This window comes from Ambystoma mexicanum, chromosome 4q (assembly GCF_040938575.1).
Source record: "Ambystoma mexicanum isolate Mex_15411 chromosome 4q, UKY_AmexF1_1, whole genome shotgun sequence".
Classification (NCBI taxonomy): Eukaryota; Metazoa; Chordata; class Amphibia; order Caudata; family Ambystomatidae; genus Ambystoma; species Ambystoma mexicanum.
In genome coordinates this window covers 721,579,029-721,605,824 of record NC_090928.1, presented here as the reverse complement: position 1 = coordinate 721,605,824, position 26,796 = coordinate 721,579,029, and the positions used below count along the sequence as shown (strand labels likewise).

Sequence of the window (26,796 nt, the reverse complement as noted above, 5' to 3'; positions counted from 1 at the left end):
GTCCCGTGATGCCGCTATCAGGGGGGTGGAGGGCCTTTAGCGGCATGCCGGTATTATCATTACTGGCATGGGGGTTCGCGCGTGCTTGCGAACTCCTAATCACCTGCTATTAGCGGGTTCATACGAGCACGGACCCGCTCTTACCGGCATGCCGGTAATGAACCCGTTTTTACCGGGCTACTCGTGATGAGGCCCTTGGTGTTCCATTGCCATGCTGATTCTTGGGGCACATTGGCACTGGATGCAGCCTTTAGTCATAAGCGAGATCCCCCGCCAGAGTGATTTTTGGTGTTTTATGTCCCGTTGGATGTTGCGGATTTCATTTTCAATTGGTGCACGACCGTGACTTCCTTGTTGGGGGAGGCTGGATGGAAGGTGATTAGAGATAGATTGAAAGTTCTATGGAGGATATATGGTTGGCCACGGTTAATTTGAAAAGCTGCAGGACCAGAGACCTGGACCTCCGTACATGATGTGCACACTCAGAGGCACAGAGCACTGAGACAGGGCTTGACTCAGACTCTTAATGGTTGTTCTGATCATGAAGAGGACTTGAGCTTTACACCCCCTCCTCTCACACTGATTCTGTTCTGAGAGTTTCTCCAGTCACTCAAGAGTCTTAAATCGCACCAGTCACTTTCCTGCCTCATTTTCTTTCAAAAGCTGAGTCCATGTATGATTTACATTTGAAACCCACCACCTTACCACTATTAATTAAAGTAATACCAAGCATTTTGACTACTTCTCCTGCATTTGCTTGGTCAAAGGCCTTTCCTGTGACTTTACATATTCCATCTCAAACGTATATACTTCACACCTCCACAACTCCCCATTTCCCTTCAAGCCTTTTAAATCTGTAGCCCTGCTTGGTCTCTACTGTTCTATTACTGATGGAACAAGACCAAGGAATGTCGGTCTTAGTCCCGTCGCGTCAGGATCCATATTCCGAGAGGTTTAACTCAAAGGGGAAGTGTGCTCAAAAATGTTATTTTCCCCAGCGTTCGGCATGTGTTTTTAAGCATACTGTGAATCGATCGTAAAAAATGTTCCTATGCATCTTACCTTAGTTTTCCTCACTTTTACACATGCAAAAACAACGGGTTGTGTGCCGCCATCTTGTGCTAATCTTATCCGTTGAGCCATCAGATTAACTTCAAGGGCGCACACGGCAAGAATACAGATCACCAGCCCCTGAAGCTGACATCACTAGACGCGTATGGTCCATTTCACAATGCCAAGACGTGCCCCAATGCACATCTTGTGTCAAGGTTCTCTATGCGCATGCTATTGACGTTTCTCCATTGAAATGGCCGGATGGCTCTTTCCTCAATACGTATAAACAGACCCCTTCTCATCAGACATCATCAGAGCTGCTTTTTAAATCATTTCACTGTATTTTATTTGGATCGCCTATGAGGCATTTCTGCTCTTTTCAGCTATCTTCGCAGCACGAAGCCCCTGCAAACAGATACTTACACTAGCATTACTATTGATTTAAATCGTAACTTGCTTTTATTTAAAAATGTGTTGTATAATGGCAACAATACAGCTCTACCATTAAGAGCCTAGGTATTCCGAGGAGGAAGTAATTGAAAGAGAAATATGCAGAAACGATGGGGAATCAAACGATAGTTGGGAAGATGAATCTGAGCGTAGTCGCATGGAACACGCTTCTACCTGGTGTACCTGCAATCGTTGCAAGGTCATGCCAACCGAGGTGGAGAACTGCTGCTGCTGCCAAGAAAACTCTGGATGCTTGGCCTACATATCAGAAGGAGACACACCACTGCTGAGCGTTACCGAGCTGCATGACATCAAGGCAGCCTGCCTCACAAGGTCTGTGTTGAGGATTATGATGGTGCTTATGTACGAACTTCACACAACAGTTCTCCTTCGCAATCCAAGTAACGAGTAAGGAACAAGTTACTTACCTGTAACTGTTGTTCTCCAGCATGGGTCTGGCATGGATTCACATGCTCATGAATATTCCCCGTCGTCAGGCTGGGAATCCTCGGTAAAGAAAAAACCAGTATCAGTTTTGTTTCTGATCTGTCTTTCGTAGTAATAACCAATCACTGGTCTCTGTGTCATACTGACCACAGCCAATGACTGCCCTCTACCTAAGCACCGCCTCTGGCAGCCATCTTCAGATTTGGAAGCACGTGAAGTGGCAGTATGACCAAGTGAAGAGCCGCAGAGGGGTAGGCGGGAGGGTTCGCATGTGAATCCATGCCAGACCCATGCTGGAGAACAACAGTTACAGGTAAGTAACTTGTTCCTTCTCCAGCATGGGGTCTGGCATGGATTCACATGCTCATGAATAAAGAATACATAGCAGTACACACATGCACAACCACGGGAGGTGGCAAAGGCTCAACATTAAGCATTACATCAAACTCAACATTAAGCATCTTACCTCCTCACCAGGCTCACCTCAGGCGAACAGGTTGCGCAGCACTGCTTGGCCGACCCTGGACTCCTCCCTGGAATCCCGATCGACGCAGTAGAATTTCGTGAAGGTGTGCGTCGACCTCCACGTAGCAGCCCTACATATGTCCAGCAGGGGCACACCAGAAAGGAACGCCGTGGTAGCTGCGATCGCTCTGGTGGAATGGGCTCTCGGACGGCCAGGCAGCGGTCGGTTTGCCAACCGATGACAGTACATGATACAGCCGGAAAGCCATCTGGAAATGGAAGCCTTCGAGAGAGCCTTCCCCTGATTGACAGGTCCAAAGTTCACAAAGAGTTGTGACGTCTTCCGAAAACACTTTGTGCGGTCCACGTAGAACTTCAGCGCTCTAGCCATATCCAGCGAGTGCAAAGTCCTCTCAGCCGGCGACGAAGGCGACGGGAAGAACACAGGCAACACCAAGGGTTCGTTGAGATGGAAGTCCGACGGTACTTTGGGCATGAAGGAGGGGTGCGTCCTGAGCACTACCCTCGTGTCGTGAAAAGTCAAGTACGGGGCCTTGCAGGAAAGGGCCTGGATCTCTCCCACCCGTCGTGCGGAGGTGATGGCCACAAGAAACGCTGTTTTCCACGACAGAAACTTCAACGGGGCCGAGTGCAAAGGCTCGAACGGAGGTCCCATGAGCTTGGTCAGCACCACGTTGAGCTCCCACGCTGGGGCCGGAGCCTTCACCGGCGGGAACGATCTGAACAGTCCCTTCATGAACTCTTTCACCAGACGATGAGACCACAAGGACGTCCGCCCCGTGGTTCTGGTGTATCGGGAGATCGCAGCAAGATGAATCTTGATGGACGCGTGTGCCAGTCCAGCTTTGGCCAGCGTCAGCAGGTACGGCAGTACCTGGGGAGCCGTAATCCGTAGAGGGTTAATCTTCTGTGCGTGGCACCAGACAGAGAACCTCTTCCATTTGTGTCCATAGCATTTAAGAGTCGAGGACGCCCTGGCCTTTGCAAGAACCTCTCTGCAGTCGGCCGGTATGTCGTATCCTCCAAACTCTAGCGCTGCAGGAGCCAGGCCTGCAAGTTCAGCGATTTCGGGTCGTGGTGGAGGATGGCGCCTCCTTCCCTGGAGAGTAGATCCGCGTCCACCGGCAGCTTGATTGGCGGGGACGCTGACAAGTCCAGAAGGTCCGGGAACCATATCTGCCTCGGCCACGCAGGTGCGACGAGGATCATCCTGCACCGTGACCTCTTGAGCTGGTTGACGAGCCGGATTAGCAGTGGCAAAGGAGGGAACGCGTAGAGGAACAGGCCCTCCCAGGGGAACGAGAAAGCATCGCCCATGCTCCTCGCCTGGGGAAACCTGCTGGCGAACCTCCGGCACTTGGAGTTCGTCGCCGTAGTTCCCACTCGTGGCATGAGCGCAGCTCCCTGCTGAGTGAGTCGGCGATGGTGTTTTATATCCCTGCCAGATGAAACGGCACCAGAAACATCCTTTGGGCGACGGCCCAATGCCACAGGTCCTGCGCCTCCTTGGACAGTGCTGGGGACCTGGTTCCGCCCTGTTTCCTGATGTAAAACATGGTGGTGGTGTTGTCGGTGAAGATCCTCACCACCTTGCCCTTGAGGGACGGAAGGAAGGACCTGAGGGCCCAGAACACTGCACGGAGCTCCAGGACGTTGATATGGAGGGACTTCTCCGTCGGGAGCCAAAGGCCTCTCGCGTGCAGATTTTCGGTGTGCGCTCCCCACCCTTCCAGGGAGGCATCCGTGGTCACTGTCTCCTGTTGGTCTGGGGTCTGGAAGTCCATGCCCGCCGTCAGATGCGTGCGGGTGCCCCACCACCGGACCGCTCGGCGGAAACTCTCGTCGAGTGTGATCCTCTCCTCGAAGCCGCCAGGAACTCCTGCAACGGGCGCATCCGGAGCCTGCACATGGGAATGAGGTAGATGCAAGAAGACATCATTCCGGGGAGGGACTTGATGGACCTCACCTTGGCCGCGTCGGAAACCAACATCCGCTGTACCTTGCCCAGGATGGACCTGGTCCTTTCCTCCGACGGGGAGGCCAGAAGGGACACTGTGTCGAGCTTCGCTCCCAGAAACACTGCATTTTGCGCGGGTACCAGGTGGGACTTGGCGTAGTTCACGGAGAATCCCAGGTCCGTGAGAAGTTGGACGGTCCTTGCCGTGTGCTCCACGGCGAGCTCCCTCGTCTTGGCTCGGATGAGCCAGTCGTCCAGGTAGGGGTAGACGTGGATCCCCTCGCGGCGCAGCTGCGCCGCCACCGGTGCAAGGCACTTGGTGAATACCCTGGGTGCCGACCGTAGTCCGAAGGGGAGGGCTTTGAACTGGTAGTGACGCCCTTGGACCACAAACCTGAGGAATTTTCGGTGCCCCTTTAGGATGGGAATATGGAAGTAGGCATCCTCCAAATCCAACGACGACAGGAAGTCTCCTTCCTCCAGCTGACCCAGGACGTGCTGGAGGGTGACCATCCGGAACTTCTGCGCCTTGATAAACTTGTTCAGACGTCGCAGGTCTAGGATGGGGCGCCATCCTCCCGTCTTTTTCTTCACGAGGAAGTATCTCGAGTAAACTCCGGAGCCCCGAAGCCTCTTTGGGACGAGTTCGACGGCGCCCTTCCTGAGCATCGCCCTTACCTCCAGGAGAAGCTGAGGGACATGAAGCTCTTTCCTGGCCACTGGGGGGGCGCGCGGGCACCTTCTTTGAAACTCGAGCGCGTGGCCCCGGGCTAAGGCATCCAGCACCCAACGGTCGGTGGAGATGGACTCCCACACGCTGACGAAGCTCGCCAGCCGGCCTCCCACCGGGGTGCTTCGGTGGGGGCCCGACCCCACGGCCGGTTCAATCCTGTTTCGACCGAAAAAACGAAGTTTTTGAGAAAAAACGTGAAAAAATAGCACTAACGCTCGAGAGCAATAGCACGAGGATCCCAACACATGAACGTGCGGTAAAAATCTGAAGATGGCTGCCAGAGGCGGTGCTTAGGTAGAGGGCAGTCATTGGCTGTGGTCAGTATGACGCAGAGACCAGTGATTGGTTATTACTACGAAAGACAGATCAGAAACGAAACTGATACTGGTTTTTTCTTTACCGAGGATTCCCAGCCTGACGACGGGGAATATTCATGAGCATGTGAATCCATGCCAGACCCCATGCTGGAGAAGTGTACTCTAGATGTGATGTCATTGTGACCACTGAGACGACTAACATTTCATGTTTGTCTCCTACATTGTCGTAACTTTGATCGATGACTGACAAATGAATGTAGTAGTCTGCAAATTGAATATATTTCTTGGGCTTTTTGGAAATCAGAGTGTTCATCGCTTACGCGTCTTTCACTTTCAACTAAGACACAATATTTTGCTGTGCCCCAAAATGTTATGGATTGAATGGATGTTCACTTTTGTAATGTGCAGAGACTTCAAAGCCCAAGTTCATTTATCCATGATGTAACTTTTGGACGGGCAACTATGCCATAGAATTCAGGATGCATTTTTAAGTAAGAGTTGTACACTTATCAGGTTCATTTAATTACAGTATGTATGTTTCTCCTCCACAGGTGGTACAGGCTGGTGGCCTACCGTTCATTTACATGGTGGCTTTATGGGAGGCTTGGATTCTGCATTCGACGAGTAATACCCGCATGTGTCGTTGGAGCCATTTGCGCCAAATTCCCCAGTGACAGCAGACAGTAAATGGGATTTTCACAACCTCAAGTATACCATTTTTTGTTTTTTTTTTAGCCATCAACATCACCAAACTAAATAAATTAAAAATGAGCATATTCGAATAGTTGTTTCAACTTTCTGGTGAATCAAGAACACGCTCAATCATTTATGAGGGACAGGAAAGAATGTTTGGTGCCCTTTTCTGCTCACCTCCTCCGCAACAATCCATCCCGCCTCCATTATACCACACCCCGGTACTGGGTGGGTGGGAACGGCCAAGGTGCCACACAACATGTTCACTTTAAAAGGGATCTTCTGCACGGTGATCATTGCTCTCATGTCCTCCCCAGACCCAGTGTCTCCATACTCCCCTCTTCAAGACCCCACCCCTGCAAAGTGTGTCTCCCTTTCGCAGAGTTCCGGCCCTTTTGCTGCCACCTCATGCCCATCCATCCCCCCTCCAGTATCAATGGCAGTTCTCACATGTGGCCATGTGCTCACAAGGGGACAGGGCAGGCGTGAACGGCCAAGGTGCCAAACACTATATACATTTCAAGGGATCTTCTGCACGGTGACCATTGTTCACATGGCCTTCCCAGACCAAGTGTCTCCAGATTCCCCCCTTTAAGACCCTGCAACAAACACGTCATACATACACACCCACTTTTCTAATCCTTTATGACCACCTTGGCATTTTACAGGAAAATATCTCTGAGCTCTGCAAGGTATCTCGTCATTGTGCTAACTGTTTCACGGCTACTTGCTCCCTTGCTTGCTGAATCGGCTTGTTTGTTCGTCCAGGTAAGGGTAGGTCACCTATTTACTTCTCTATATTCTTCGATCGCTGATCTCAAAGTTTCTATCTATTTCTACCTCATGTACCCAGTATTGTAATGTTCATCTATCTCAAAGATGTCACCATTGTCTAATGTTTCAAGTATTTTGATCTCGATAAATAGCACATTGCAACACTGTCCATTGTAATAGAATGGAATCTTTCTTGGTCCATGTTCGCAAGCATGTTTCCTTCTGATGCTTCAAAGTACATTCAAAGGACGAGTAACATGTTACGATTTTCGGTATACCAATCAATTCTGAAAGAAGATTATCGCCGTGTTCATTCGACTAGGTTACACAGGTTTTCCTTCTTTGACTAAAACAAATATTACATAGAAAGCTGTGATATAATTCCATCAATCACATGCAAACAGTATGTTTTTGAATTATTTTTATTTTTTTACACAGATTTTACAGACTTTTCAAGAATGCCTGCTTGTATGGTTTACGGTTTCCCTTCTGTGAGCCATGCCAAAGGTCCGGGCACAATCCTGCATACATTCCCGAAGGATAATGATTTAATAAGAAGATGAATGAAACATTGCGGTTATCCGGTGAACCAACGAAGTACACAAAAAAGCGTTGACACAGAATTCATCGTATATTGCTTACAAATGCAATTCCAACTCAATTAATGCACATGCTGCCTCAGGTGAGTCATGGATGATGACTTAGTTACTAGTTATGTTTGTTGGTATGTAGGACTATGGTCTGCATAAGTATTCTCTATTTAATTAGGGTAGTGTATTGAAAAGGTAACTTTGTGAACTGATTGGAGCTTTCTGTGTATATTTACTTAAAATTTGTCTTTAAGTTTCCAAAGTTTCCAGATTCTATTGAATTTTTGCTATACTACATTTTACTACACTACATCTGTCCCCGCTTTCTGGAGCCTCTAATAAATCATGGAATTATGACCATTAGTAAACAATGCCATAGTGCCCTTTAAAAGTCGCCTAATGTTTTCGGAATCTGTTGCTCGACATGTCCCTTTTTTAGTAGAGCACACTGATGGAAGCACAGACCCTCGCAAGTGACGAAGCCACCGACATGTCCAATATCCCAATGGTGAGCACTAGCGACATGCACAAAGTGATATTTTCGAGCGTTGGTTCTGCCCACATATCTAATACAACTTTCACTATTCCCTTGTACTACTTTATGACAATGTACTGAAAATAAAGGAGCATGATTCTGCATCGATTACTTTTCTGGAGTCAACATCAAGCTCACTCGCCTATCAAGTCATTTTATTGTACTTGTCCTTTACGAGAATGTGTTATGCTTGGAATAAAAAAAGTGGCATGTATGGGTGTCTCTCTATATGTACCATTGTCTGCATCTCATTGTCTCAGTTCCATTTCGCTGTTTTCATCCATACTAAAACAAGTGCTATGTTATAGGAGGATGCTGGAACATTGACTACAATCACTTCCTCCTTTGCAACAGGTCCAGAGTATGAAGTATGCATAATTACAGTTCCCTTGCAAGAATGAAAGTGAATCCTACAAAGGATATTATTTGAGACTGGAATGCATGTGACCATGCACTGTTTCAAACTTTTCTGATTTTGGTTCTAACGTTACACTTCTTCCCTAATGCAGAATAAATGAAAAAACTTTTGAGGGCGACATTACAATCAGCATGTTTTGCACAGTGATCTCAGCTCAAGTACATGTGTCATCTCGGAAGGTTATCAGGTGAAATCTGAAATGTATATTATGACTAAATAATGTACACTGTTTACAAGGGTATGTTCATACGAATGTTCTATTAGTGTTGCAACAACAAACCTTATGGTATACGGTTCTTAATCATTTCATACTACTTTGTGTGTAAGTGATCTGTGCGATGAAAGATTTTCATTTCCAGTATGATTGACATTACATTTTTTTAATGATTATTCTATTCAAGGAATGTACCAAAGGTGTAGAATTAGAAGAGGAGGCACATGGACCAGAGGTGAACATAGCTTAATATTGAATAGAATTGGACATCACATTGCATTTGGAATACATTTTTATGTTGTAATTTGCTTGATTTAAACCATATAAAAACATTTTCTTTCAGCTTGATGGTGCAGTGGGCAAAGAGAAGCCCACGGTTTCGAAGAAAATTAAGAAAAAAGGGTAAAGAACAAACAAGTTTGTTTTGTAGAAGTTTTTAGGCTTATGTTTTATTCGTATAATGTTTTTGTTTTTTAAAATGGTATCTGCTGTATGTGTGCTATACATTGAGCATGTTTTTCAACACATCTCTTAGAGGCCCAGAAGGAAGAGAAGTATTAAGACTCAGACAACAAATGAAACCAAAAATGTTGCTTGCCAAACAGATTTCACAATGGAGCAACTACTATTTGGGGCACAGCGTGGTCCAGTCAATAAACGGACTTGTGATGCTTATGCCCAGTGGCCGGAAACTGAATGGAATCTCACCGGCAAACCGTACAAAGTGTCCATGGACCATTGCTACCATGTGACAACTCGACAAGATGAAACTAAATACAATGAAGATGCATTGCAATTCCTTGCAGAACCCTTGACACAATCTACACCCTCTAAAACCATTCCACCCAAGAACATTCGATGTTACCTGTTTCTCCAATTCATGTGTAAATATCACAACCTGAACTAACAGAGACTTATGCTTCAACACAATTGACAGAGGAACTTGATAAAGATCTCGACTTCAGTTTCAGTGCCTGCTGGAAACCTACTATGTTCAGTGGCTTTACTTTTCAGCGGGTTGACTTTAGGTAGGATTTCCAGTTTCTGTCAATTTGTGGGAGTTGAGTTCCTTGCTAAAACCCCATACTACAAATATCAAATGGAATTCTTATTCCCCACTATTTGTCAAGCCTGGAAAATCAAACAGATGTCAATCGAAAGTACATTCTCTGGCAAACGTTTCAGGCTAGCTGGCAACGGACAGTGTGACAGCCCCAGATTTTCAGCAAAGTACTGCATATATCACTTTCAAGACATGGAAATTAAAATAATTGTCAGTTCGGAGATCATCCAGGTGTCCGAATGTACATCTTCTGTGGCCATGGAGAAACATGGTTTCATCAAATCCGTTGAACATCTTCAATCCAGGGGAATGCAAATAGACCTGATAGCCACTGACAGGCACGTTTGAATAGCCAAGGCCACGTGAGAGCAGTTTCCACACATTCATCATCAATTAGATGTATGGCACATTGCCAAATCAGTCAATAAAACAATTACAGCTGCTGGTAAAAAAAGGGTTAGGAAAATATTTTAAAGTGGTGTCAGTCTATGATATATGATATGGCATTTGTAACGCGCCTATACACAAGTGTTTCAAGGCGCAACGAGGCAGGGAGGGGGAAACAAGGGGTGACAGACAACGATCCTATTAGGCCAGGTGTCATTCAGATCGCGCAAGTGCATGGGTAGGGGGGGGACGGGAAAAGTGTAAAGGGGAAAGGGAGAGGGGAAAGTGCAGTACAGGGTTAGTAATGAACAAGATAAATAATAAGGGCCAGCCGGTGGCAAGTGCAAGATAAGTGCAGACAAGTGCTGGGAAGGGGGGCTGTAGGGATACAGAGACAGTCCCGCAGTGCAGGGGTTGCCAGGAAGGCAGTGCAGGGGAGAGTGGCTGGGCCAAGGACCGAGATTGGTGAGTGGCCCAGTTGCTGATTCAGTACACCATCTTTGGTAGAGCTCCAAAACTTGCAATGGATCTGTAGAAATTGTACTTGAAAAATGGTGCTCATTGATGCACCATTGTTCCAACGTACACTCATGGAAAGAAAACTAACATTTTCACGAATGTGCACATGGACCTTTATCGATGGAGCAGGAAGGCAAGAAGAAGTGTTTGGTGCCATGTTCCTCTCCACACAAAGCACTTGAGAAGATTGTGTACGATAAAATGCTTTCAAGAGACCTGAAGGGACTCGCAGAATTCTGTCATACCAGAGATGTGGAGGTGTTCCATAATATGTGCCTAAAGTAGAGGCCCAAAAGGTTGTATTTTGGCATAGACGGTATGGGGGCCAGAACAAGACTAGCTGTACTTGCGCACAATGAGAACGTGGGGAGGAAACAAGCGAAAACTGCAGGAATCTTTGGGATGCTTTGATACCTCATGGCCATTAGAAAACGAGGCAATCAATGGGTGGCTAAGCCAATATACCAGTAAATGGAATTCGAATTTGTGAAGGATTTCACGTTGAATGTGTTGGCCATGCATACTCATGGAATCGCTCATGATTTTGTTCCTAGGATGCATACAGTGCCACAAAATATTTCAAACAAGCCCTATCCACCTGAAGCAGAACTGGACGAAAAGTTGACATCCAGCTTTAAATGATTTGTCGCTGTCTTCATAATCTGCTCACAATAACATTTTTGATATGTTCCCCAATGTTTGGACATTGTACATAAAGAAATGAATGCTATTACACTCAATTTCAATGCTATAAAAAGTATTTAAAAGTATTTAATTATGCAGATTTAATTGGGTGTATGATTCATTAATGTATATCTTTTACCTTCCCTTTGTTTATATTACTGGTCCTTGATCGATAAAACACATGCCTGTGGTTGCTATTGGTACTATATTTCAGAAGAGAATTGCCCTAGCACATCGGTGCTGCACTGCTCTTTTGGGTTGCAGAAATACTGAAATGCAAATGTATATTTGCCATCAGTCAAAGGTACACTGATGCTTGGTGTCTGTCAAACCCTCTGCTAGACCCAAATCCCATCCACACATGCAGTGCATGGCACTGGTGCTGATGGCCTATGGTGGATAAGATTTTGATAGCAATGATCAATCGCCTGACCTGTGTCAACCCCATAACTTCCAGAACGTTTTGCTTTAGTGGGGTATTATTTTGTTCAAACACCTCGGCGAGTGGGAAACTTTTTACACACTCCCAGAGTATTTTAGTCTTTTGATGGGTGTGATTTTTTGGGGTCTCTATAGCTCTACATAGCTCACCATAGCGTCCAAATTGTCTTTTCAAATGTATACTCTTTGGCAACTTTTTGTCAATAAGTGCCTGTTGTTGCTAGGTTGCCCTAGATGCACCACTTTTAACGTTCCATGGCTAACCTTGGCAGAACTACAGTTCGCAAAGGGTAGAAAGTATCCTTTGATCCCTTTTGGGAACAGTTTAGTAACCTTTGAAATGTTATGCTATTCTCGAAAGTACCTTGAGTGTAACTGTTATCCAAAACTAAGTTGAAGTAATTGCTTCCCCTACTCTTTGAACCGAAAAGCAACTGCAATTGAATATTACACCCCAAGGTCCAACACCCCCAGAATGACTGTTATCCAGATTACAATTTATAGGTTTATACCGTGCCTATTGTATGAGTATCAGAAGATCAGAAAAATGTATTGTTCAGTTTATTACACTGTGTGATTTTTTGCTGAGCGTCACGGTACAACGGATTGGGTCTACTATCCATGGTATTACTGAAATTATATGATAGAGGCAGAGGGAGGCCCCAGCCAAAGAAAGATCAAACACCAACTTGTAGCTTGGGGAACGGACTGATCCTGAGGGAGCTGTGAGTAGAGGAGCGAAGAGCTCGAGTAAAATGATAGGAAACTGTCCCAACTGCCTCCCCATAGCAGGCGCAGTAAGTCTTTAATATAAGGTGTCTGTTTTATATATGTATGAGGCGGTGGTGCGTCACATCAACAATAAGTGTGATGAAAGGGTAATTGAAAGGGGCAAAAAGCATGTCTTTGCAGACACAAAATCTATCCCATGGCTCCATTTCGCTACATGGATCTAGACCTTGCATCACTTGACGGTTTCGGACCGGCACAACCAATACCTTTGATGCACGGATATCCCATAAAGGAATTCGATGTTGGCTGGGCTAGCCTGCGCTCACCAGCTATTCTCACCTTTTGAAAACTGCTCTGCCTCCAAGGGCACATCATACTCGAATAGTGGGAACCAATTCTTCATCGCCTCAGGCCCCTTCCTGACTTGCTATGCAAATATGGCCTTGCCAAGAAGAACCGCTTTTTGCTTGACCGGTGCGATTGTGTGCTTTCACGCACTACTGCAATGTTGAGCACAAGGTTACCCACTTCTCAGGGCCGCACTAGAAAGTTAGGGAACGACTCAGAAAAACTGTAACTCTCATCCTCGCTTACCCTATGCACTCGCACGGCCGATTGGCACAAGGCCTAGTCGGAGCATGAATGCACTTACATGGTATGGGCAAGCAATTTCACCTGTCTCGCTTGAACGTAGACAGGGTTGCCTCAGGTGGGATAGATAGTCTGAACAGACATGCACGAATTATAGAGGGTGGCGTGCAATTGAAGGCTGTCCCCTGTTACGCTCACAACACAATGAATACAAACCTCTCGGGAAAGAAGCCAGGAGATAGCTTTCAGGGTTTAACAAGGTTTCCTTTTACCGAAATTAAAAAAAATGTCATCAAAGGTGTCTGCTCTTCGAGAACGTTGACACTCCAGAATGAATGATTTTGCCGGTTGAGAGCCCACAGCATCATGAATGACATCACATATAGGGTCATAACCCGCACTAGTGATCGGTAACACAGAATTCATGATCGGGCAGCATTGGTGGATGCCAGCCAACAATTTCTTTATTTTTCGGGCGTATTTCGAATGTCAAGCGGGTCAGCTGGGCTTATCTCTCCATGGACCGAAGGTCAGTTCGTGGGCTGATGCTTGTGGGAATGGAAGAAATTAATCACGTCACACTGACACGTCTTGTCTCTTCTGGTCTGTTTTATTATTGTGGCATTCTTTCACAAAATTGAAACCTACCACACGTACAGGCTGAAAACAAGCTTCTATTGTTATTTGACCTTGAACGAAAGTGTGCAATGCCTAGGCTAGAAGGACAGAAGGTGTAGAATACCTGCAAAAATGACACAGAAATTTCTTGAGTTCAGCCTGAATGCAACTTAGAGCGATTCCTATTTTTGTTAAGAATTAATGTTGTTTAAAAAAAGTTTTGTGATTTCAAGAGGCCACACTCTGATCTCCCTATACTGAAACTGTCCAGTACCTGAACATACTAATAAACACAACACTGGGGATCAGAATATTGTGCCAATTTTATTCTAAGTTATGTGGTTGTTATACTTTTTGTCTCATTCAATGTTGAAATTATAATTAGAAATGTCTTGCTCTGTTCGGTCAATTGTTCATTCATATGTGCATTTTCACTATAAGTCTCTAATAATTGTTATTTGTGTATAGTTTAAAGAGGAGTGAGTAGAGGTTTGAGTAGAGGTTTGATTTTTTGGCCTGTATTGTTATTTATTTATTTTTTTAATTTGTAAAGCGCACTACAGCCCATGGGCATCGAGGCGCTGTTGCAAGAAGATGTCTTAGTTACAGGCAATAGACTTTACTCATGGTTACAGGGAGCAAAGGCCTAGCAGGATGCAGTAACGCACATACATAGTGTGATTGTGTTTCTATGAATAGTACCTTACATAGCGGGTGACAGAGCATAGAAAAGCCTACTTACAATGTTCGTGGCAATAAAGGTGGTCTGGTACAGTTAAACAAACAATAGCGTTTTGACAGCTTTCTTAAATGGTGTGTGCGAGCCAATGTTTCTCACGTGGGGGGAGGGAGTTACAGTTGGTTGCTGCAATGACCAGAAAACTAGCTCCTTCTGCGCGAGCCCCGTGGGTCTTAGGGATGGTGATAAGATTTATGTAGGCGGTTCTTGTGGGTCTGTCAGATGAGGGTATGGCAATACGCTGTGAAAGGTAAAGGGGAGCGGTGTTATGAAGACATTTGTGGGCGAGGGTTTTGAACGTGATACGTTCATTGATGGGGAGCCAGTGGACAAGTTTCCTGGTTGCTGAGATGTGTTCCCTTTTGGATATACCAGTGGCCGCCCTAAGTGCATTGTTTTGGACCGTCTGTAGTTTTCTGATGATTTTTGCAGAAGTGTCTGCCAGGAGGGCATTGCAGTAATCAAGCCGAGACCAGATTATTGCTCTGACTATGGTGAGGCCGTTCTGCTTTACCAGGAATGTCTAGCTGCCATGATCAGTTTAGAATAGTAGGCCGCAGCAGACGCTATGGCGTTGACCTGTCTGCCCATTGAAAGTTTCGAGCCTAGGTAGACCCCAAGGTTTTCACCACTTGTCAGACTGGGATGGAGGTGTTATCGATTGAGAAGGATCTGTACTTTACATTGAGTTTCTTGAGAGTTCCTGGTGAACCAATAAGTAGGAGTTTGGTTTTTTCAACGTTAAGGCACAACCAGTTTTCAGCCATCCATGTTCGAATCTCGGAGTAGATGGAATTAAGAGTTTTGCTGTCAGCTTCATAGTTGGCAGTTAAGGGGATGAGGACCTGCGTGTCATCCGCATAGTTCGTGTATGTGATGCCACGTGTGTCCAGGAAGTTAAACAGGGGCCTCATGTGCAGGTTGTAGAGGGTGGGTGAAAAGCAGGATCCTTGAGGGACTCCACATTTGATAAAATTAGGGTTGGCGCATGCTTGGTCAGAGAAAACTTTCAAAACTCTTTCTTGGAGAAAGGATGTGATCCAGGCTGTAGCGTTAGGTGAGAAATTGGCAGCGGAGGAGAGGTGGTGACAGAGAGTATCATGGTTCACCTAGTCAAATGCTGCAGATAAGTCGAGGAGCAGGAGGAGGGCTGGTTTTCCTCCATCCCTGAAGTCATCAATCTGGTTTTTGAGGTCCAGTAATGAGGTATCGGTCCAATGGCCGGCCCGGAAGCCGGACTGCCTGAGACCAAGCAGGTTATTGGTCTCTAGAAACTGATGTACCTGCAGGTAAGCTGCTTTGTCGAGGATTTTAAGTGAAAAAGGGACCGTGGTGATAGGTCTGTAATTTGCTGCAATAGTTGGGTCAAGCGCAGATTATTTCAGGAGCAGTCTTACCCAGGCTTCTTTGAGGCAAGTGGGGATATAGCCTGATGTGAAAGAGGTGTTGATAAAGGCTGTGATGAAAGGTACACGGGTGGATGCACTTTCTTTGATGAGCTGAGCTGGGCAGGCATCTCCTTTACAATTCGAGGGTTTAATGGATTTAAGAAGTGCTGCGACTTCTTGTTCGTTTATTTCCTTGAAGGAAAAGGAAGGTGTGTCAGCGGAGGTATTACAGTGGTGGCTAGAAATGTGTTGTTTTAGGGCCTGTTGGTGATCAATGATTTTATTTTGAAGGGAGTTCAGCTTATCAAGCATGGCATCCTGCACACGGTTACACCAGTCCTTGTCTTTAGTGAGGGTAGGCAGGGTGGGAGCTGGTGTTTCCAGCTCTCTGAAGATGGCAAATATCTCTTTAGATCCTGACTTAGCATTTGCTATCCTAGAGTTGAAGGAGTTGGACTTAGCTTTAATAATAGCAGCTTCGTATTCTTTTGATATGGTTTTGAATGGTAATTTGGTGGAGTCACTTGGATTGGCTAACCAGGATGAGTGTGCTGTTCTTTTCCTAGTGCGCAGCTCATGAAGCTCAGGGAAGAACCAGGTATTTGTGTGTTTGGTGCGCTTGGCTTTCCTAAGGCTCAGAGGGTCTATGCTGTCTACAGCTTGGGAGATGATGGAGATGTAGTTAGAGGCAAGGGTGTCCGGGTCATTGGAGAAGGGGGGCTGGTAGAAAGGCACAAGTAGGTGGGGTAGGAGTCTTTCCTTGGTGAGTTACTGGGAGCTCCTGGAGAGGGCAGGTGGGAGTGGCGTAATGTGTGCAGCGGGCCCTTCGGTTAGGTTAAGCTTGAAGTGGATGGTGTGGTGATCGGACCAAGGAATAGGTGTAATAGATGTGATGAAGTTGTTCCAGGAGGATAGCTCACAGCGGCCACATGCTTGCCTTGGAAGCAAGACGACACAGAGCGACACAGGTTCGATCCCCGGGTCTGCGCTTAGAAACCTCTGGGTATTAAGCGCGTTATAGATAACCTATCATATCATATCATGGAAGGAGAGCAGTTGTGGTGAGCGATCCAGTCAAGGGTGCATCCTTTTATGTGGGTGGGGTTCGTGACTGCTTGTTTGAAGCCTAAGGTGGAAAGAACTTTGTTGAGGGATGCTGCGTGAGAGTCAGCAGGGTCATTCAGACCTAGGTTGAGGCATCCCAGAAGGATCACCTTGGTGTTTTATTTTAGGGTATCAGAGATGGCATGTAGGAGGGCTTCCTGGAAATCTGTGACAGGTCCTATCCTGGAGGACGGTACAGAATGTGGAGAGTGATAGTGCAGTTGGGTGATGGGTTGACTTTCAGGAGCAAGTAGTCGCTATTGAAGCAGAGTTCTCCTTGTACCTTTCTGATTGGAATTGTCTCTTTGGCTATGAAGGCTACCCCTCCACCTTTTGGAAGGGTGCAATGTTGCCTAGAAATGGTGTAGACCTGGGGGAGGGCTAGGGCAGGACAGGTCCTGATGCTTCATTGAGCCACATTTCAGTGATGATTAGTAGATCAAGGTTTGAGTTGGTGATGTAGTCGTGAACGTCGAGGGCATGGGCCGGAAGCGACCGGCGTTGATGAGGGCGCAGCTGAGTGGGCAGGCAAGTTGGCAGGAACAGAGTTTGAAATTGAGGGCACGACAGACGCCGCAACTGGGACCTGCAACACGTGGGCAATCAAGTTGGGCAATCAAGTTGGATGGAACAGCATTCTTATTATGAGGCACAATAGGGGCAGCAACACGTGGTAACATTGGGGCAATCAACTCAGAAGGAACAGCATTCCTACTGTGTGGCACAATGGGGGCAGCAACAAGTGACATTTGGGCAAGAGAATTTGCAGTAACAACATTTGAACGTGAAGGCACAGTGGGGGCCGCATCTGGTGGAAACATTTGGGCAATCAAGTTGGCCATAACAACGGTTTTAATAAAAGACAAGGTGAAGGCAGCAACATGTGGCCGTAGAGTGTCTGAAATTGTACCAGAGATGGGGGGCGGGGGTGGCTCGTGGGCCTGATGATGGTTCCCTTTGCTTCCAGTAGAGGTGCGGATAGCGTTTCTCCAGATTCCTAATTGGAATAGCAGGGGTCATAGCATGCCAATGCAGATCTGAGTGATCAGAATTGGGCAAGTGAGGCCGCAGCCGGGTGGCTTTTGCTTACTGACATTGTTATGGGCTGTTAGCTGGAGCATATTGTGACGATTATGCATTGACGACCTGCAACCACAACCTGTATAGTGATATCTAAACCACTTTGTCCTATGGAATATCCGGGTGTGCTATCAACGTTGCATTATTGTGCACCTTAAAGTAGGTGTTGGGTGGATGTGCCGGGGGCTGAACATTTTCTGAGGGAACTTGGTTCGCTTTTCGATAGATAATTTCCCAGTTCTGTTATAATGCCATCTGTCTGTGGTTCCTAATATCCGTCAGTTTCTCCATCCCATTGTGAGCTATACCTACTTCACAGCGCTAACCTTTCATGCACATCGTAGTCTCAAATACTCCCCCATGTTGTTTGCGTGTGTTGATTATGTGTGGTTTGTGTTTATGATTAGGTTTCATCCGGTGCAGAATTACAGGGTAAATGGATACATTTGAATAAAGAACGGCTACTAAAATATATTTTTATTTTGTTATCTACACAGATATAGTGTACCGTTCTGCGAATGCCATAGTTTCCAGCTACCGTGGGATGGATTCTTCAATCAACAATGGCAGATACGCCTAAACTGATCTTTTAGCATTACAGTCATGTGGGACGACAGGCAGGGATTGATATGCCCTTTGGCGGTACCGGCCACAAGGAGCAACCTGCCAACTTTTACATTGTAGCAAGAAGCTGATGCCAACGCATTGTGATCGAAGGTGCATCGAATCCGCATCTTCTCTCGAAAGGAACACCATGTGCGTCATTAGAAGGTTTTGCTGGAGTAACCTATGGATACACAACAATTGGTTGTTTTATGATAATGTGGTTTTGGGACCGTTCTTTCATAAATAAAAGCACTTGCTACATTGCAGATTAATGATGTTTTCTTTAAAAATATTATTTGCAAATCCGATTTGGGACGCACTGTGAGAGGATGTGTGTGTTGATCTTCCGGGTTCTGTGTAAACTGACGTTATGGCGTGGGCGATGACTGAGCGCATTTTGCTAAGCTGCCCACTAGTGTCATGAAAATAGGTGGAGCATATCGTTTGGAATATTGATGTCAGCTTCAGGGGCGGGTGATCTGTATTCTTGCCGCGAGCGCCCTTGAAGTTAATGCGATGGCTCAAAGGATAGGATTAGCACAAGATGGCCTTGCCTAACCCATTGTTTTCACATGTGTAAAATTGAGGAAACCGAAGGTAAGATGCATAGGAACATTTTTTATAATCAATTACAGTATGCTTAAAAACACATGCCCGAACACTCGGGACAATAACATTTTTCACTGCACTTCCCCTTTAATCAAAACTCATTATGACCACCCACTAAACATTTTTTCCGAGCGTCTGACAGCAACTGTGCAGATTGGTCCTGGAAAGGAAGTTATGTTAAAAGCAGCAGAAAGCACAAGGGAATCCATAACACTGGTACCAGAGTGTGTGGTGGGTATTTGCTTCTAAGGTTAGAACCTGGGCATGGCAAAAAAGAACAAATTTAATGGCAGCTAAACAATGGAGCCAACATTTATCCTGCCGTGTGGATGTTCTTCGGCAATTCCTAGGAGTGGTGAATTTCAAGGCACAGTACAAATTAAATATTGGCCAGAGCTTGATTGGATGTAAAGACCAGAGACCACTTTATTGGGATGGGGGTGTAAGGGTTTGTACAATGACTCGTTATAGTAAACTGCATTTTAAGTCACGTTGGGTCAGTTTTACTGGTCAGGGATTCAAGGATTCAAATGATACTTTAAAGAATTTGATAAATTCAATGATGACTGATACCGTTTAATACACATTGTATTGGTAACAATTATTAGACCTTGGTAAGATTCAGCAATCGCTTAAGAGGGTTGAGTGGTTATTCCAAAGAATGGTTTGGGAAGCATAGTGGCAAAGGACATGGACATCATTACCAATGTTGTTCTGCTATTCACTGCTTTTGTTGTGTCCCCCCCCTTTAATGTTTACTGTCTCACTTGGGTGCCTCATCATTTTTCATTCATTCATTTTGTCATTTGTTTAGTGCCTTTCACTGTAATTATGGTCGCAACGCTGTGTTAGTTGAATACCCGGAGAGGGACCAAAGTCCAAGATATGGGAAAATTGGGAGGTGCTATTATGTGTGTGTGTGCATTTCGGCCATCAAAGTTAAGAGAGGGTGACCAAGACCCTGCTAGTCACCCATGTCTGAATGGCATGTGAATGGAAGAAGAGGAGGTATACCATGAATTAATGAGAAGGGGTGGTGTTTGAATGGACAGAAAATGGTTCCATGTGTTCATAATAAATACATTAATAACCAAAACCTTTTTAGTAAATTAAAAATAATGAAAACATTTCAAATTATTTTCTCTTTTTTAATTTGGGGTGTCCCCCCCTGAAGCACTCTCTCTGCAGCTTTATTACCCCACCCCACCCCACCACAATCCCCCCACCTTTTTTTATCCCTTACCCCACCCCATATATACTTTTAACCCAAAATTCAAAATTTTGTTGTCATTTATTTTTCGTTATAATCACTGTATACCACAGAAACGTATGTGAATGGCTACCGTTCGAATACTTCGTCGAGAAAGGTAGCTACCTTCTTATGGCAGAGATGTTGTGCAATAGTGTTTGTGTGTTGTATGTGAGTGCAGAGGTGTATGGGAGTGAGGCCGTGCCTTTGACTAAGTTACAAAGGTGCAGAGTGTTTTGCCCATTACTTAGAAATAATTTTTCATGCATCGACTGAAATTCGTTTATCCTTTCTGAAAGGGAATGTTTTGGCATGTGGTTGGTTAGTGTTGATGAAAATTAATGTGTGTTATCAAAGCTCTTTTAATGTAATCAGGCTTGGGTTTTGAAAGGGATTGTTTTGTAGATTTCCCAATTTATCTAGTGCCCAAACGCCCTTTTATCCTGCTGCTCACAAAGTGCCTAGGTCAGAGTGTTTGCTGCGAAGAAAACCCATTGGTATTGTGACACCTGTTTCTTATAAAGGGTTTTTAAGTGTATAGGATCCCCAGTTTACCATCTATCTTCCCCTGGCTAAGTTTTTGGAGCAAATTCATGTGCATTTCCAGGCCCATTCGCTCCATTCTAGGCCTAAAGTCTGTCCCGGGACTCTGCAATGGCAACTGCAGATCAGACAATGGGGTTGGAAAGGAGTGGTTTATATGCAGATTACTTCCAGTAAACCCTATGAAGGGCACAGTCACCATAACAACCCAGCAATCCCTTAACTGTCTGCTGTCATGGCACAGTGACTGCATAGGCAGCAGAGCCCAGGGCTGTGTCGTCCTACTGAAAGCCACCTGTGGTGGATCGGAAGAAGGAGTCGGACACTTTGAGGACATGTTGCCTAATCAGATCCGAACCGTTTCTGCAAAGACAACTACTGTTAAAATCGGAACTTTACATGAGACTATTAGGGTTAACTGAAGAAGTCAGCATTGCCTGGACAAAGATAAAGTGTCGAAACACGTGTTGGCTGAAGTGTTTTATCAAACAAACAAGATAAAACCTTCTTTATGTTGACTACATATATGATTAATGTACTAATGATTTTTTAGGCTAGCGCGATCAACTAGAACCAACCTGCTTTTTCGCATTACTTCTTGAGGTTGGGAATAGAACCTCAGGGTTCTGGTTGCGCAGCTAGCCTCATTATTAGCAAGGACAAAGAGCGCACTGGTAGTCGGTTCTACTCACTTACCTTAAACTTCTAGAACACAGCATACATGAATACGAAATTATCATAATTAAAATGATCCATACATATTATTCAAAAGACCTATACCTTTCACCATTGATTTCACTTCTGTAGTTAGAAAAATGTAATTGCTGGCATACAATCGTTCCCACATATCTTCCGTAGATACTACATCTCTTATGCCGAAGAAAGAACCCAAGTATTTTGTCCTAATATTTGAAAGATCCGGACATTCTACTACGTACTTAAAAGTCGTACAGATTCTGGATTCTTACAGTAACCACATATACCATGAACTAAATCGTGATTATTGGATCGAGTAGATACCATTTCCCCAGTGGGTAAAAGATTTAAATGAAACCGTAAAAATTGTTCACGAAAATAAAAACATGGATACTGTTCCAAGAATTTAGGTAAAATCCCCCAAGCTTTATCTACTCGTGAAAACACTGAATGCAAACAATAGTTTCTTGTTCTATCCACAGTATCAATCCTGTTCATTTCATTAAGGCATTTTTTCACCCACAATGTATTGTCCTTAAGATCACTTTTAAGTCTTCCACAATGAGATAAGATAGATTTGACGTATGGTTCTATTCTAAGCAGGAAGTTAGATGACTTACTATAGAAAGCTGTTTTCATATCTTCATACAGGGGGGCATTAGCAGGCAAGATTATTTTACCAAAAAGTGAAACCACACGCCAATGAAACCAGGCCTGAACAGACAAAAGGCTGAGTTCATAGCGCAATGACGCCATTGTGACCAACAACAAGAGATTTTGCATTTGTTCCATAGTCTACCTTCCAATCTCTCCCACGGCAACCCATAAGACATTGGCTCCATTTCAGACCCATACAGGATCACTGGCACTACTTTACCAACTTAAAATCTGAGCAAGGGTTTAATTGAGAACTTACAGTACTTGCGATACATTTTCTTCATCTGATAAACCAGCTGGTCAATTTTATTCTGTAACCTCTTTACATTGGTTTCCTCCTTTGGTTGAGCTGTGATCATGAAGCTTAGATATATAGTTCCTCTTAATGAAACTATTTGGACATTATCAATAGACCACTTAAAATGGCCATCTTTTTTATGATGTTTAACAAAATGAATAACATTTCACTTCTTTTGATTTATGATTAGGTCGTTATTTCCAGCATATTCTCCCAAAGTCGTAAGTAACTGCTGCCGACCTATTGGTGTTACATCTAGCAGGGCAATATCATCTGCATACACCATCCAGTTAATACATTTCCCTCCTAGCTTAGGCCTAACAAAGGCTACCTTACTTAAGGCTTCATTGAGGTCGGCTAAATACAAATTGAAAAGGCAGGGTGCCAATATCCATCCCTGCCTAAGACCTCTTGTTATACCGATAGAATCAGTTAAATAACCATATTCATATATTGTTGTATTGGGCACATCCTGAGACTTGCATGGGGTATTATAAAAATGCCTTCTAGCAGGAAGAATAACAATTGCCCGCTCCTGGAAAGCCAGAGAGGGACCTCTCCTGCCCCTATGGTGGATCAAAATGTGGGATATCCTTATCGCAGAAAAGGTGACAGCGGCGAAGGCAGGGACTCTACATCGTTTTCAGAATGTGTGGGGCCCATTTCTTGACTATGATCAAAAATTCCCGGCTCTCACATATAAGCCTCAACAAGCTAAGCAGATTCTGGATAGCGGAGACACCTCCGAGAGGGGGTGCGAGATGTGGGGGAGAGAGGGGGAGCACCGGCCTCCAGGATCGTGACTAGGGTGGACGTTAGGGATGGGGAGGGGGAAGGGGGTAGTGTGTTCATAATGTGATTAAAGGTATTCGAAAGGTCACAGTAATGTACAACTGTATTTGTTTCCTGCCTTGTTCAAAATAAACATATTTTTAAAATGCAGGATGATAGAAGCCTCTGTTTTATTTATTTTTTTATTTATATAGCGCACAAAACAGAGCCCGTAGGCATGGGGTCGCTAAACAGGACGCGCTCAATACTCTGACCATTATCATTTTGCCTGCCGTGAATTGCAAAATGAGTGCCTTCTGGTGTAGAATAGGCTATTGCTGATTAAATGTCTTAAATTGCCCCTAGAAAAACCTTTGTTTGGCTTGGTACCAGATTGTACTTTTAATTGAGAAACCTAGGCTGTGAATTCAATGTACTGTCTGTTGTTTGAGCATTATTATCATTTCCTGTTATTAACCAGTCATCCAAGTACACATAGACCGAACTGCCATGCAATGCAAATGTGCTGCGATGGCAAGCACCTTGGTGAACACATGAGGTGCTGACGCAATTGCAATGGGGAGTATTTGAATTGGTAATGCTTTTTTTGTATCTTGAATCAGTAACACTTGCGAGGACCTTGGAACATTGAAATATGAAAGTGTGCATCTTTCATGTAGCTTCCTCTTTTTAGGAGAAGGATGACCTGTTGTAGAGTTGTCATTCTGAATTTTTGTTGTTTTACATATTTCTTTGCTGGCCTTAGGTCTTAACACCCACTTGTCTGAGGTTTTCCCCTCCCATGTGTGAATGTATGAGGTTATGCATCTTTCTACTGGAATTGCATGGGAGGGACTCTTACTGGGCAGTCATTTTGTGAAGGAGGCGATCCCTGTCAGGATTCGACTTGGTACAGGACATATGAGAACCTCCACTACTCGGGCTGCATATTCTGGTACACGGTCTGGGCATAGGTCAATGGATTCGGATTTCCTACATTTCTGAAGAAAACCAAGGGATTTGTGCTCCTGTTACCATGAACGATCTGCCTGGAAGTTGCCATGGCGACTATGGCGTCCTTTGCATTCACACCACAAAGTGCAACGTGCTGGGAGCGGGCTTGCTCACTCCCACGGAACAGCTACTTAAGTTTCCGGGTTCCAGGGAACACCACTTCTGATTTTGATTGATCAAGTTGCTACTAAGTTTCACGTTTTGCTGTTTTCCTTGCTCCCGTACCCTCTCTTGTTTCCTGATCCCTTCCGCTTGTACTCCTTGAATCCGATACCTTTACTGACGAAGAACACGGAACGAAAGAACAACCTGCCTACTTCTTGCTGATTTTGCCTTCAGTGTGCCTCGCTCTGCAAACGGACCCAGACTGCTTACACGACCAAGCTACTTCTTGCCGATTTGGCCCTCGTTGTGCTCCGCTCTATAATCAGACCCAGACTGCTTACATGACCAGATACTTCCTGCCGATTCTTTCCTCGTCGTGACTCTCTATGAAACAGACCCAGACTACAAGACTTACCAACTCCCCGGGATATTTGTTCCTCTCTCCACACATCGGAACAGTCACTTCCATTCGACTTCGACACACCGCCCCACGTTTGTTTGCCTACAAAGCACAGGAACTCAGACTTCCAACCCTAGAGCTTCAGAATCGTTAGGCGTCCTCGTTCCGTCGTGACAGGTGGTCCCTTGGAACTAGAGACTCTGGCCACTACCGAATTAGGCATCCTCGTGCTGTTGTGGTAAGGTGAGCTGGGCAAACACATTGTGTGCACAATCTGGATTCCTCCTCCATGTCCTCCCGGATGGTAAGTGTTTCACTATCCTTTCTATCCTAGTAAAATACTATCCTTGGGTGATTGTTTCACAGTCTTGTTTTCATTCTTAGGAATAGTATCCGCCCGAGAATAGTGACGTTAACTAAGGCGGGACCTCACCTTGTTCCCAGTGGGGCTTATTCACGCTCCTTTCAGGTTAGCTTATTCACTAAGCTCTCAGACAACACTTATATTTACGTTGTAAGCTCTGTTGATTATCCTTGTCTCTGTTTACAATTCCTGGGTTCGACTGGTGTTCCCTTCTGCCAACGGAACAGTTCCTGGGTTCGGCTGGTCTCCTTCTCTCTAAACTAATTGATCTCTCTGCATGTGAATATCATTCAGAGAGTTACATTGGTGGGGAGAATTCTTTGCCTTACTACGAGAGGCAAGAACTCTTTTCTATGCCACAAGGCAATACCGGCTATGTGACAAACTTGACATAATCAGAAGCCTATCAAAAGAGAATGGACGCCAACGAAACCCTGGCTACCCTGATGCATATGGTAGCGGTGCTCCGCACGGAAATGGCCTCGGCTCATGCCGCCTCTCAGACACATCCGCAGATGATGGCAGAACTCTGAGCGGAAATGGCCTCAGCCCATGCTTCCACGCAAGTTCACATTGAGGGGGTAACAGGCAAGTGCCCAACTCGAGGCTGCAGTGCTTCCACAGGCATTAGCCCCCGCTGAAGCTGACCCGGGCATGCCCTAGTCTATCTGACAGTTTCCCGTGGCACCTCCGGAACGCTTTCATGGTGATCCTAATGTGTGTCGCACCTTCCTGAACCAGTGTAGGTTACACTTCTTGTGTCACCCAAATGCTTTTCCTGACACCACCACCGAAGCAGCTTTTCTTTTGTCCCATTTGGGGGGTACTGCTGCAGCCTGGGTGAATCCTTTACTCGAGGCTGGTAGCCCTTTGTTATTTGATTGTGATGCCCTTCTGGAGGCCATGGGCCGTGCCTTCGACTCACGTTATAAGACACAAGCTACGGAACTCTAACTCCTTGGCTTACAACAAGGTGAAACCCCTCTTCTTGCCTATGTCGCCAAGTTCTATCAGCTTGTGGCCGAGACCGGTTGGCCAGAGGACAAAAAGGTGTCCTTGTTTTATAAGGGCCTAACAGACAACCTAAAAGACAATTTAGCCACAGTACCAGTGGTCCCAACAGCATTTCATGAGTTATTGGACCTTGTACTCCAGATCGATGCCAGAAGGGCAGAAAGAAAAGGAGAAAAAAGGGGTCCGGTCCCGGGAGTCCCACACGCCAACACCCAGGGGAATGTGGAACTAATGCAAATTGGTGCAGTAAAAGTATGCTGACCACTGCAGAAAGGGAAAGGAGACGGACTGCTAATCTCTGTTTCTACTGCTGTTCCTCAGAACATTTTCTGAAAGCTTGCACGAAGAAACCAAAGAAGTCGGGAAACGGGACAGCTGGGTAATGGATGGAGCCCAATTACTGAGTCCCAAGTCTTTAGGCTCCAGTCCTCTCACGATTAAGGTACATTTTTCTCTC

At 45.4% G+C, this 26,796-nt stretch overlaps 1 protein-coding gene and 1 long non-coding RNA gene across 2 annotated transcripts in view; one reads left to right on the top strand and one right to left on the bottom strand.

Annotated features, from left to right (window-relative positions):
* LOC138467959 (uncharacterized) overlaps positions 1-18,885 on the top strand; it is a 43,936-nt gene extending 25,051 nt beyond the window's left edge. The window contains exon 2 of the long non-coding RNA XR_011268172.1: positions 18,511-18,885. This is a non-coding gene — a long non-coding RNA (uncharacterized lncRNA). The remainder of the gene's footprint in view (positions 1-18,510) is intronic.
* The window catches only part of LOC138467957 (short-chain dehydrogenase/reductase family 9C member 7-like), a 336,331-nt gene that overhangs the window by 123,063 nt on the left and 186,472 nt on the right, over positions 1-26,796 (bottom strand). The gene's annotated exons all lie outside the window — the stretch shown is intronic.